The sequence below is a fragment of the Callospermophilus lateralis genome (assembly GCF_048772815.1).
Source record: "Callospermophilus lateralis isolate mCalLat2 chromosome 11 unlocalized genomic scaffold, mCalLat2.hap1 SUPER_11_unloc_3, whole genome shotgun sequence".
Lineage (NCBI taxonomy): Eukaryota > Metazoa > Chordata > Mammalia > Rodentia > Sciuridae > Callospermophilus > Callospermophilus lateralis.
This window is the reverse complement of record NW_027510155.1, coordinates 8,804,487-8,816,838: the sequence shown is the minus strand read 5'-3', so window position 1 is coordinate 8,816,838 and position 12,352 is coordinate 8,804,487. Positions and strand designations below refer to the sequence as shown.

Sequence of the window (12,352 nt, the reverse complement as noted above, 5' to 3'; positions counted from 1 at the left end):
ATCCACAACTGTCCCTTCTAGTTTACATGGTTCGTCTTCTGTTTCTTTATCTGTAAAATGCATATGAGAAAAAAAAGTCTTGCCTAATAAGGTCATAGAGGTATCTAATGAAGACTGTATCACTGTGGCTAGGACATGGTGGATATTTCTTAAATGTGAGCTGCTATATAGAGCTATGAAATACCAAATGTTAAAACAGAAGGGAGAAATCCAAATGCTATTGTATGGTGAAACGACATAGTATTCTCTTCCTCTCTCCTTCCTCTACTGGTCTTCTGTTTATTAATTTATTAGTTTTCAAACTGGTGTTTTATAGATGTACATAAAGTTGAAATTCACTGTTGTATATTCATATATAAATATAATTCAGTCCATTTCATTCCACAATACCTCTCTTTCTCTATCCCTCCACCTTCCTCTGACAATCTTTTTCCACTCCACTGGTGGCCCATCCACTATCACAGGCTTTCCTCTGCTTTGATCAGCCTCTTTCACTCTAGCTTCCCCATATGAGAGAAGCATTTAACCTTTCACCTTATGAATCTTGTTGTTTTCCATTTCCATCCATTTATCAGCAAGTGCCACAAAAGGCAGCTGGTGTGGTGACCTTCGTGTGGGCCTCATGTGGCAAGTCAGTCTGCAGCCTGCCGCCCTTCTTGTGCCAGGACCTGGAGTAGCAGAGAGCAACGTGGGCAAAGGTGTTGCCTGAGGTGTTGGGCTCTCCGGGAATGTTGTCTGCTTCTGGGTGGTGGTGGTGGCCATGCATATACTGGGTGAGACACAGCACAGGCTGTGGCAGGACAGGGCTGGGGAGAGGGAAATGCATGCTTTTCAGCAGGAACAGGTGGAATGGAGCGCCTAGGGCTACACACATAGTCCTGACACTCCCTCTCTTTCTCAGAGCTCACAGCCAGCCTGTGTTCCACAGCCATACTAGCGGTCCTTAATGAGGAGTCTGTGCCTGAGCCTGAGGGTTAGTGGACTACCCAAACCCCAGCACCCATCCATGGAGTGAGGTGTGAGGAAGCCCAAGCCCTGATTTCTCAGACATCAAGTCATTCTGACCCCTGGGCCAGGTCTTCCACAGAATTTGGCCCCCCAATCACAATTCTGCCTGCTAGAGACCTAGAAGTTGTGCCTTCTAGAGCAATGGCATGCTTTATGAGTGACAGTGCTCTTGTTAGAGCATCATCATGAGCTATGCTTTTGATGTAGAAAACAAGTCCGCATTCATTGTAAGACTTTTCCAAATAGAAATAAGATTAAGGGATAAAGATATTTTTCTAATGTTACCAGGGATTGACCCTAGGGGCACTTAACCACTGAGCCATATCCCCAGCCATTTTTTAAATTTTAGCCAGGTCTTGCTAAGCTGCTTAATGCCTCACTAAATTGCTTAGACTGATGTTAAATTTGAATCCAACTGCCTCAGCCTCCTGAACCACTGGGATTATAGGTATGGATCACTGTCTAGCTAAGAAAAAAAATTCTTTTCAACCATCAACTCTTGGTGGATTCTTTCCACTATTTTTATCATAGGTGTGCACACATGTGCAGATGAAGAAGTGCTGAACTTTGTTTTCCTTTTATGAAAATTGGAATTTCATGATCTTTTTACTCCTAGGGGCATGTTTCATGTGTCCCTCTGAATCCTGAAACAATGGGTAGCCCTATATACTTGGGTTTTTTTTCCTACACATGCCTATGAAGAAGTTGAATTTATGAACTTAGTAAGAGATTAACGTTAACAAATAATAAAATAGGACAAGTAGATGGCATAGCGTAGCACCAATCATTTAAAACTATCTTTTTTTCTGGATGTTTCCATTTAATATTTTCAGGCCACAGGTAACCATGGGATGCAAAAGTTAGGCTATGGAAGGACAACTATATGTATTACAGTTTCCTTCCTGGAATTTTCACATGAGGTCATACTCAGAAGACAGCACACTTCTCAGCCCTGTGATCAGATCATGAGTAGTGGCCAACCCCTTGCCTCCCATGACCCCCTCTGTATGTTCTCTTCTTTCCAAATCACACTGGGGACAAGTGCATCATCTGCTTCCACCATGTTGCCAGCACCTGTCTTGACTCTTGTGGCCACTCACACTTCTGCAGCTCTTGCACCCAGTGGATCTTCAAGGACACTGCTTTGTGTCCTGTGTGTCACTCATATGAAGGCAACAGCCACACTGTGATCACTGAGATCTGGGGATAGCTCATAAGAGAGGCTCCCAGGTTAGCAGATTGGATCTATTTCTTTAGAGGAAGCAGATGCAGCCATGCCTTCATCATGGCCAAAGGTCATGGAGCCTGGCCAGCAGCAAGTAGGACAGAGGGAAAAAGGGGCTGGTGGTCATTGTACTACTCTTTCTCCAGTGGAAATTTGAACTGGGGCCATTGTAGCAATGAGAAACCTTTCTGCCCATACCAAAATAGACCCCTCTTGCTTTGGTGTGTACAGAGGGGATAGCCTGATTTCTCATTTTACAGCCACGGTTGTTAAATCTGTCCTGCAGACCTAGGGTGTTGAAGACCTGGAGCAGAGAGCCATGTCAGTGGAACTTACTGGGTCATCTCCCTCAACACCCCCCAAAAGTGGTCTGTGGTTATCTCTCAGAGTGCTTGTGAGGTTGTGATGAGATTATATGGCATAGATGATTCCTCATTTGAAAATGTGCTGTAGTTATGATTTGCTTAACAATTATGAAATACCACAATAAAGTATGTCTACTATGACTTTTTTGATAATGACTATGTTCTTTTTTTGCTCAGTGGGAAGAGTTCAAGTTCTAGACTTGTCAGGATGCCAGGGCATTTGGTGACCTGCCAACCTGCCCTCCCTGGACCACCCTTGACTTGTAGTGGACTGCATGGGCTCAAGGCACCTAGGCCCATGTGTTGGCTCTACTGAGCTGAGCATGTATAGTGGATGGTCAAATAGCACCAGCCAACAAGTCTCAGGCAGACTTAATCTAGCAATCGTGAGTTTTGGTGCACTGCCTGGAAGCTCTGGCCCTAGAACGGCAGGAGTAACCTGTGAGCCACTTCAGCAGGTGAGTATCAGGGGAAACCATATCTATGACTTTACTCTTGTTCTTTTCTCTGTGACTGCCTCTAAAGGGTAATTTCCTGGGTAAGAGGGCTATAAAATAGGAGGATCAAACTTACTATGCTCAAAAATTATAATGATGGACACCACCATCACTGGCTTCTCTGCCACCCCATCACTAGCTGGAGAGTCAGGATGTTGAGATGGGCAACATCAGAGTATCCTGCACTCTAAAGTAGGATTTCTCTCTGTCACCCATGGTGTTCTAACCTTAAGGACATGACTTGACCTTTTTGAGCTTCAATTTATCTGTAAAGTAAAAATAGGATAATATTCTTGCTGTTAAGTTTCAAGGAACTATGCAACTTCGATCTTCAAGGTGCTCAAAATATGGCATCTCCCAAGGGAAGGGACCTAGAGAACAAGCCAGGCACCAGGGTTTAAGGTGAGTCCTGTCTTCCCACTGGCTTTTTCCAAAGGTACCCATCCCACCGCAATTTGGAGTGATTCATAAAGTTGTGTGTATGTGGGAGAGAGAGAGAGAGAGAGAGAGAGAGAGAGAGAGAGAGAGAGAGAGAGAGAGAGAGAGTTATTTTATGCTGGGTATCAAGATCTACAGTAGTGTAGTAGTGTCCTGGATTCAATCCCTATTATTCAAAAAAAAAAAAAAAAAAAGAAAGTAAAGAAAAGGAAAGGAAAGAAAAAGAAAGAAAAAAAACTCCAGGGGTAGAAAGAAAAGATTGAGGTGTAAACTTCTTAGAAAGCTCCATCCCCCAAAATATTGCCTGTAACTGGGCTCTATGACACACACCTGTAATCACAACTTGGGAGGCTGAAGGAGGAGGATCACAAGTTGAAGATGAGCCTCAGAAACTTAGCAAGGCCTTAAGTAACTTAGTGAGATCCAGTCTCAATTTCAATTATGACGAGGGATGTTGTTCAGTGGTAATTCCCCTGGGTTCAATTGCCAATACCAAGGAGATTGGTACAGTTGCCTGATAAAACTCATTAACAGTATGTTGTTATTTATCCCAACATGGAGCTCTCTCCATGGAAAAGCCCCCACACCTAGGACATTATTAATCCTATTTTGGGCTCTCTGCATGGAAAATTCCTATCGCCAGGATGTTTGTCAGTCTCAATAAGCTTCAATTGCTTAACATCACAGCTGTCTAAATACACTGATACCAGCTGGAGCAAACAAAGTGCTGGCCATGAAGTTAAACAGATGATTAAGGAGGTAAGATGTTGAGAGCCACAGCGAAGTCAGAATGACCCCTAGCATTTTGCCAGAAGTAATAGTTGAGAGGCGAGACATTACGATGATGCTGGATTGATTCAATTGTATATTAGACCTTTACTGTCCAGTAATAGTATGGCTCTTGCTGCATCCAGCACCGGATACTTTGGAGTTCCTTTTGAGTTCTGGGTTTCAAGAGTGAGTGCTGGTGTGCAGCCCGGGGGAGGGAGTTCCAGTTGGTGTGGTGTGACCTGGAAGAAAGCCACGTGGGTGGCATACATGGGAGTTCGGAAATAAAGTTTGTTCCTGTTTGAGTGGCTCGTGATTTGTGCCAGCAGTAAGATATTAAAAAAAAAAAAAAAAAAAAAAAAACTTTGAAAATTCTAATATATTTCTAGGGATCCAAAAATCTATGATATGCTCAAGAAAGACCAAGGAAGGTTTCCAATTTCTTGCTGATCTTGAGGCCATGTATAGGCAGGAAGTAAGTACCAAGAAAGAGTTGAAAACTTCCAGGGGACTGAAGGTAAACTCCTTGACAATGGGTGAAAGTTTGCAAGGTAAAGGGGTTTAGGAAATCTTTGTCCAAGTATTATAAATCACTAACTGAAGAAAGATTTCATTTGGCTGCATGTTACAGGAAATATATACTACAGATTTATCCCAGGAATGTCACTAAAACAAACAGCAACAACAACAACAAACCTTGGAGGATAGAATTTTTACTTTTCAGAATTGCCAAATAATGTTACTAAAAACTAAATTTTAAATCATAAAACATATAAAGAAAGAAAAAACTTGCACAAATTATTAGCCACCAGAAACTGTCTCTGAGGGAACTCAGATGATGGGATTTCTTAGACATTGACTTCAAGTTAGCTACTATAAATATGATCAAAGAATACAAAAGGCTGGGAGCATAGCTCAGAAGTAAAGCTTGTGCTTAGCATAGAAGTTCCTTGGTTCAATTCTCAAGACAAAAAGTAAAAGGAAATCCTGTGGAAAGAATTTTTTAATAGTATGTTAGTGATATCTCACCAAGTAGAGAAAGACAGAAAATATTAAAAAAATAGAAATTCTAGAGTTGAAAACTAAAATACATGAAATAAAAAGTACACTGAAAGACTCAACAATGCATTTGATCTGGCAGAAGAAAGGGTTAATGTACTGGAAGATATGAGAATAGAGATTATGTAGTCTAACAAATAGAAAGAAAAAAGGAACAAAGCCTCAGAGACTTATGAGTTATCAGTGAGTCCACCAGTATACATGTAGTGGAAATGCCAGGAGAAGAGATAGACAAAAGGTTTGTTAGTCATCTTTCTGCTGTTGTGATAAAATATCTGAGATAAACAATTTTAAAGGAGGAAAGGTTTATTTTGAACCACAAATTTCAAAGTTGCCAGTCCATAGTCACTTGATTTCACCCTTTTGGGATCTGTCATGAGGCAAAACATCAAAGTGCAGGAGCATATGTCAGAGGAGGATGCTCATGTCGTGGTGGCCAGGTAGCATAAAGAGGATGGGATCAAGGACAAAATAACCTCTTTGTGAACACACCCACAGTAACCTTTCTCCAATAAGTTTCCACCTCCAAAGTCTCCATGGCCTCTGGATAGCCCATTAATTTTGAATCCATCCATGAATTAATCTATTCATGAGGTAAATGCTCTCAGGATTCAATCCCCCCACCCAATATTTCTCCCCTCTGAACATTGCTGCTTGGAGATCAAGCCTTCAACAAATTATTGGTGGGCATCTAAGACCCAAATCATGACAAAGGAAATATTTTTAAAAATTGTAAAAGTCCAAAGTTTCTTATTTCAATGAAAGAGATTAACCTATACATACAAGAAACTCAAAAAAATGTAAGTAGGAAAAACTTGAAAGTTAATCCTATTTCTAATGTCCCACTCTGCCTCCTCCTTAATTAGGATAGATGGGCTCCACACTGAGACACACTATAGTCAGAAATTAAAAACCAAGATGATCTGAAAGACAGAAACAAGAATTTACCACATATTAGGGAACCTCAAGAGCAGCTGACTTTTCAGATTATACACTGAAAGTATTAAAGGAAAAGACTAAAATTCTTTTTTGGTGGAGTACTGGGAATTTAACTCAAGAGCACTTTTGTGGTTGTTTCACCTGGTGTTTTCCTCCTTCTCTCCTACTGCATCTTTCATTGTGGCTCTTGCTCTGCTGCTCCTTTGTGTGCTGTGCCCACTGCCTTTGGTTGATTCCTTGCCTGTGTCCTCCACACCTCTGCCTCCCCATTTGCTTTCTGAAAGCTGCAGGCACAACAGCCACTCATTGCAACCTAATTCTGCCTGGACAGGAAGGTGGGAAAGGAGCCTCTCGTATCCTCCTGAGCAAAGCTGCAGACCCAGTGCTTTCTAACTGCCATGTGAAACCACTGCAGTATAAAGAATCTGAGAGAGGTCCCTGAGCCTATACCCTGGGCTGGTTTGTGGGTCAGCATAGATTCTTTACACTGCGCATCTCTCTTGGGCATCTGGGAGCACCTGTTCTTGACTTCTGAGCAGAGGTCATTGTGGGCATGATGGTCATGGAATGGGAGGTGTGGCTACTGGACACTCTGGAAAGATCCTCAGGAGTGAGAAGGCCAAGAGATGAGTCAAGTCTGCCTGGGTTTGACCACAGTCAGCAGGAGCCCCTAGAGCTTCCTCAGAAGAACTCAAAGGCATCGCCAGAAGGTTGGAGAGCCCACTGTGAGGTCCTCACAACCACCAAGAGTGCTCCCTCCCCACCCACTCTACCTCTGAGCGCAAGGGTGAGGAGGGCAGCATGGCAGCTGGGGAAGCAGATTGACTGCCCCACTCAAGGACTTCAAATGCCAAGTCTCTGCAGGCCACATCATGAGGCTTCTTCTTAGCATCCTGATGCCAAGGCTCACAGCCCTCGAGACCCTTACAGCAAGTAAGCACTCCCATCAGGAAGTCCACAATCTCATCCTAGTACAAAAAGAAGCCAGGCAGATGGGTCCTCCACCTGACAACAGGAACCACCAGACAATGTGAAGCTAATGTGACTCCTCCATTGCTTCTGTTTCAGGTGTGCTGCTGCTGTTCCCCATCTCACAGTGCCTGCAACAAAACCCAGCCTTCCCAAACAGCCAGGTGCCTCTATACATACCCTCCACCATTCTCCCACAGACCCTCTCTCTTACTGGTTCACCCTCCTTTAAGGTTGCCACTCTCTTTTACTTATGATTTAGGCCTATCAGAAGCCCTCTTGGATACTCCCACACCATTCAGCAAGCTGCTGCCAACAAGGCTGAACCTCAATGGCAAAAGAAGAGGGCCTTGCTGAGAGAAACATGAGACAAATGAGACAAGTGTTCACCTGAATACATCTGTCCACCATCCTTTGAGACAACCCTTCTGATTTCTTCTTTGCCTTGCTTATTCTAAGAGACAGAAAGAAGAAAATTCTTATAAAATAATCCATAGCATCCTATGAAAATAAGAAAGGATTTTTCATCTGTCATTCTCTGCACCAATGAAACAGCATTTATTAGCCCTCAGGCAGGTGATGCAACCTTTCTTGAGCCTGTTTTCACATTGCAAAAAGGGAGAATCATAATACCTCATTCAGGTAGTCATGGGATTGAACAAAACAATCCATGTGGAAAATTAAGCATGGTGCCTGCTTCATCCCCTCCACAAATACCACACCTCAGTCTGAACAGGTGAAGTCCATCTGGACTGCTAGGCCTCACTGAGAGGTCACTTGGCCCAGCCTCCAACCCTGAGGTTAATAGTTTACAAGATGTAAGGGGGTCCTAGGCTAGTTCTACGGGATAAGAGAAAATGACTATGTTGACTGGATTCCCTACTTTGAAAACTAGCCTTAAAACCCCCAACTTCTGATTGGGAATCCTGACAAAGAGAAAATCAGGTCCCAACATTCAGATGAAGACAGTGAGTGCCCAAATTTCTAAGCAAAGGGGACATTATTAATGTTATCTGTCCAACACTCTCAGCACCACGCAGCCAGGTATGCAGCAACACCTGTAATCCCAACTACTGAGGAGACAGAGCCTTAAGATTGAAAGTCTGAGATCTAGCTCAGCAAATTAGTTATACCCTTCATCATGATCAAAAATTAAAAGTGCTGGAGATACAGCTAGGTTGTGGAGAATCCCTGGGTTCAATCCCCAGTACTGCAAAATAAAAAAAAATTAAAAAAAATGAGGCAAATGTTTAAGAATCCCACAAGGTAACTCTGAGGAACAGTAGTCCTAACTCCCTCTACTCCCTACAGCAAATCATCTCTTTCTCATGTAGATGAGAATATCTGAATTACTACGAAAAACAATGTCAATAAAAGCCACACCCTCATTTTCAGTATATTCCATGTCAACATAACTAAAGCTGTCTGCACTCCAGCATCATAAGAAAAGAACAGCCAACTCATTCCTAATTTCAGCTGTGCTTGTACTCCAAAATACATCAAAAAAAGTTTTCATACGAATAATATCTACATTCATTCATCCTCAACAGGGTATATAATCCTCAATAGGGCATTTAAAAATGCAAACTCCAGTGAAACTACATTGACAAAAGCATATTTTACAGTGTCCCAAGGACCTTCTCCCTATTACTAAGGGAAATCAATAATTAATAAATCAATGATAACCACATGAGCAAGGGATTATCAGTGGTGATAAGACAAACCAACAGGAATCCTGTTATGGGAATCAATGAGAAAAGTCAAGAAGCATTTCTGACACATTCGACAGGAAGATGGCCGCTGCGTACAGAGGTTGTTGAAGTGTTGAGCATGGTACTCAGAGCAGCAGCTTTAATCGAGATTTTGCGCAGCTTGTTAGAGCTCCTTTCACCATTAATCTGTAGTGGACCACTTTGCTAAGCAGCAGGAAGAACAAAGAGATCGAAAAAGAGCCAGGCTGTGGTTTCGCTGCTGAAAATCCACTCCGCGGGAGCCGCCATTTGCTTTCGGATCACGGTGTTGATGTCTCTGTATACATTGTCCAGCAGCCGCATCTAGAGGTTGGAGCTGGGCTGCCTGTCGAGTTCTGTTCTCCGAAAGCTGCGCCTTGGTCCCCTGTTCGCTGCTGCACCTTCGGGCAGAGCCTGCAGTGGGGTCGTTCTGCACCCCCCTGCGAGGGGCCCAGTGCTCCGGAGGGGGAAGGTGGAGAGCCGCGGCGGCAGCCACTTGGGTCCCGGGGCCGGCACCGGGCTGAGAGCTGCGGAGGCCACGGCCGCGGGGGCTCTGATACGGTCACAGACAAGCACGGCTCCCGTGAGCGCAACCCAGAGGCGGAGGCAATGGTGGCAGGGTTTTATTTCTAGAAATCTGGACTGGAAACAGAAGCAGCAGTTTGTATAATCCCAATAACTTGCTTAAGCCAGGAAGCTGTAAGGGTAACATGAATACCATTGAGGAGATATAACATGGTGGCAGGTGCGGAGAGATCAAGTCTCTGACAACTTCAACTGCAGGAGCCGTAAATTGTCTAAATGCTGTTTGCTCAGGATCACTAGGCAATCCTGAGCTGACGTGGATCTGGGGTATAAAGTCAGGGCCCCACAGAACACACACACTGAGCCCAGATCGGCTGCATTCAAGCTCCGGTTCGATCGCTTCCAGTGACTCAGCACTAACTATTCCGCTGAAATAACTGATTGGCCCTTATGAACTTACAGAGGTAAAAGTCAACCGAGCCTTCATAGGCAGTGGCCACAGGTTTGAAACGGGGATTGGGAGAGACAGTCAGGACCCACCCGTTGCGTTGGTCACCCGACATAGGGAACGAATGGTCACCATTTGCATGGGATACCACCTTGGCAGAGAACTGAGGTCATGGGCGGAGGAGATAACTGCATTGAAAACAGTGGGACAGGGCTCCCAGGAACAGCAGGCCTGGCGTGTAGCCAGTATTGTGGTGAGCATCACAGCTGAGTGCGGCCTGGCTTGAGGAAACACAATAGAAGGCCCTAGATACTCAGGGTTGGAGACCCGCCCAGTCTGGGAGAAAGAGCTGCTGCACTGTTAATGATTCCCACCTATTGAGAGGAGAAGCTTGGCCCAGTGGGCACAGCTCCACCTACTGGAAGAGAAGTCAATCGAACTCTAAGACTGCATTTATTATTATTATTCATTTTTTTTCTTTTTCTTTTTTTCTTTTTCTTTAATTTTAAATTTTAATATGTTGTTGTTCTTTAACTTTTTTCAATGTTTTTAATTTCTTTTTAATTTTTTTATTTAATTATTATTTTTTTAAGTTTTAATATTCATTTTTTATTATTAACATTATTATTTTTGTAAAAAAATTCTTTTTCTCTTCTTTTCTTTCTTTTTTTTATTTTCTATTTTTTTTTGTTTTTGTTTCTTTTGTCTTTTCATTTCTTTTCAATTTTCTTATTCCCCCTTCCTTGAATTCCACCTGCCTACTCTCATTCTCTTTAGTGACTTCTTCCCTTCGCTTCTAATATCTTTTCTCCCAAGCATCAAATAAATTTATAAGAGTAAACAGTAACTCAGCAATTAAACAGATCAAGAAGTAATATGAGCAGCATAAAAAAGCAAGGAAGAAAAGGAGTACAAACAATGCAGGACAGCCTAAATATTCAGGCGGACCAAGAGTCAGCAGAAAAATGGTCATATAAAGAACTCAAGGAATACCTTAGACAGATGGAATGAAACCTTAAAGAGAATACGAGACAGCAAATCCAAACAGTGAAAGAACACTTTGAAAATGAATTACATAAACAGATAAAAGAAGAAGTTAAGCATCTTTATCAGGAGATAGAGTTTATAAAAAAAAATCAAACAATAATTCTAGAAATGAAGGAAACGATAAACCAAATTAAAAACTCAATTGAGAGTATCACTAACAGAGTGGAGCAAGTAGAAGCTAGAACGTCAAATAATGAAGACAAAATATATCATCTTGAAAAGAGCCTAGCCAATTCAGAAAGGCTGGTTAAAAATCACGAGAAAAACATCCAAGAGATATGGGATAACATAAAAAAACCAAACCTAAGAGTCATCAGGATAGAAGAAGGTACAGAGATTCACACCAAGGGAATGAGTAACCTGCTGAATGAAATAATTACAGAAAACTTTCCAGAAATAAAAAAGGAAACGGATATACAAATTGTGGATGCATACAGAACACCGAGCACACAAAATCACAGTAGACCAATGCCAAAACACATTGTTATAAAGATATCCAATATACAGAACAAGGAGAAAATATTAAAAGTTTCAAGAGAAAGGAGGTAGATTACATTCAGGAGTAAACCAATAAGGTTAACAATGGATTTTTCATCACAGACACTGAAAGCAAGAAGATCCTGGAACCACGTATTTCAAACACTGAAGGACAATGGATGCCAACCAAGTATTCTGTATCCAGCAAAATTAAGCTTCAGGTATGACAACGAAATAAAAATATTTCATGATAAACAAAAGCTAAAAGAATTTGCAGCCAGAAAACCAGCATTGCAAAGCATCTGGAGCAAAACACTACACGAGGAAGAAATGAAAAACAATAACCAAAACCATCAGTGGGAAGTGCCTCTATAATGACAGAGGGTGGGAGGAAAGCTAACCATGGAGAAACAAACTAAATTAAAAAAAAAAAGATAAATAAACAAATATGGCTGGTAGTACAAACCATATATCAATAGTAACTCTAAACGTTAATGGCTTAAATTCTCCAATAAAGTGACATAGGCTGGTAACATGGATTAAAAAAACAAATCCAACAATATGCTGCCTCCAGGAGACACATCTGATTGGAAAAGACATACACAGGCTGAAGGTGAAAGGTTGGGAAAAAATATACTACGCACAAGGTCCTCGTAAGCAAGCAGGGGTGGCCATTCTCATATCAAATAAAATTGACTTCAAGACTAAGTTAATCAAAAGGGATAAAAAAGGACATTATATACTGTTAAAAGGAACCATTCACCAACAAGACATAACAATTATCAATATCTATGCACCAAATAATTGTGCTGCGACATTCATAAAACAAATTCTCCTCAAGTTCAAGAATCAAATAG

At 42.0% G+C, this 12,352-nt stretch overlaps 1 pseudogene; it reads right to left on the bottom strand.

Annotated features, from left to right (window-relative positions):
- Nucleotides 1-522: 522 nt before the first annotated feature.
- The window catches only part of LOC143385991 (KAT8 regulatory NSL complex subunit 3-like), a 31,306-nt pseudogene continuing 19,476 nt past the window's right edge, over nt 523-12,352 (bottom strand).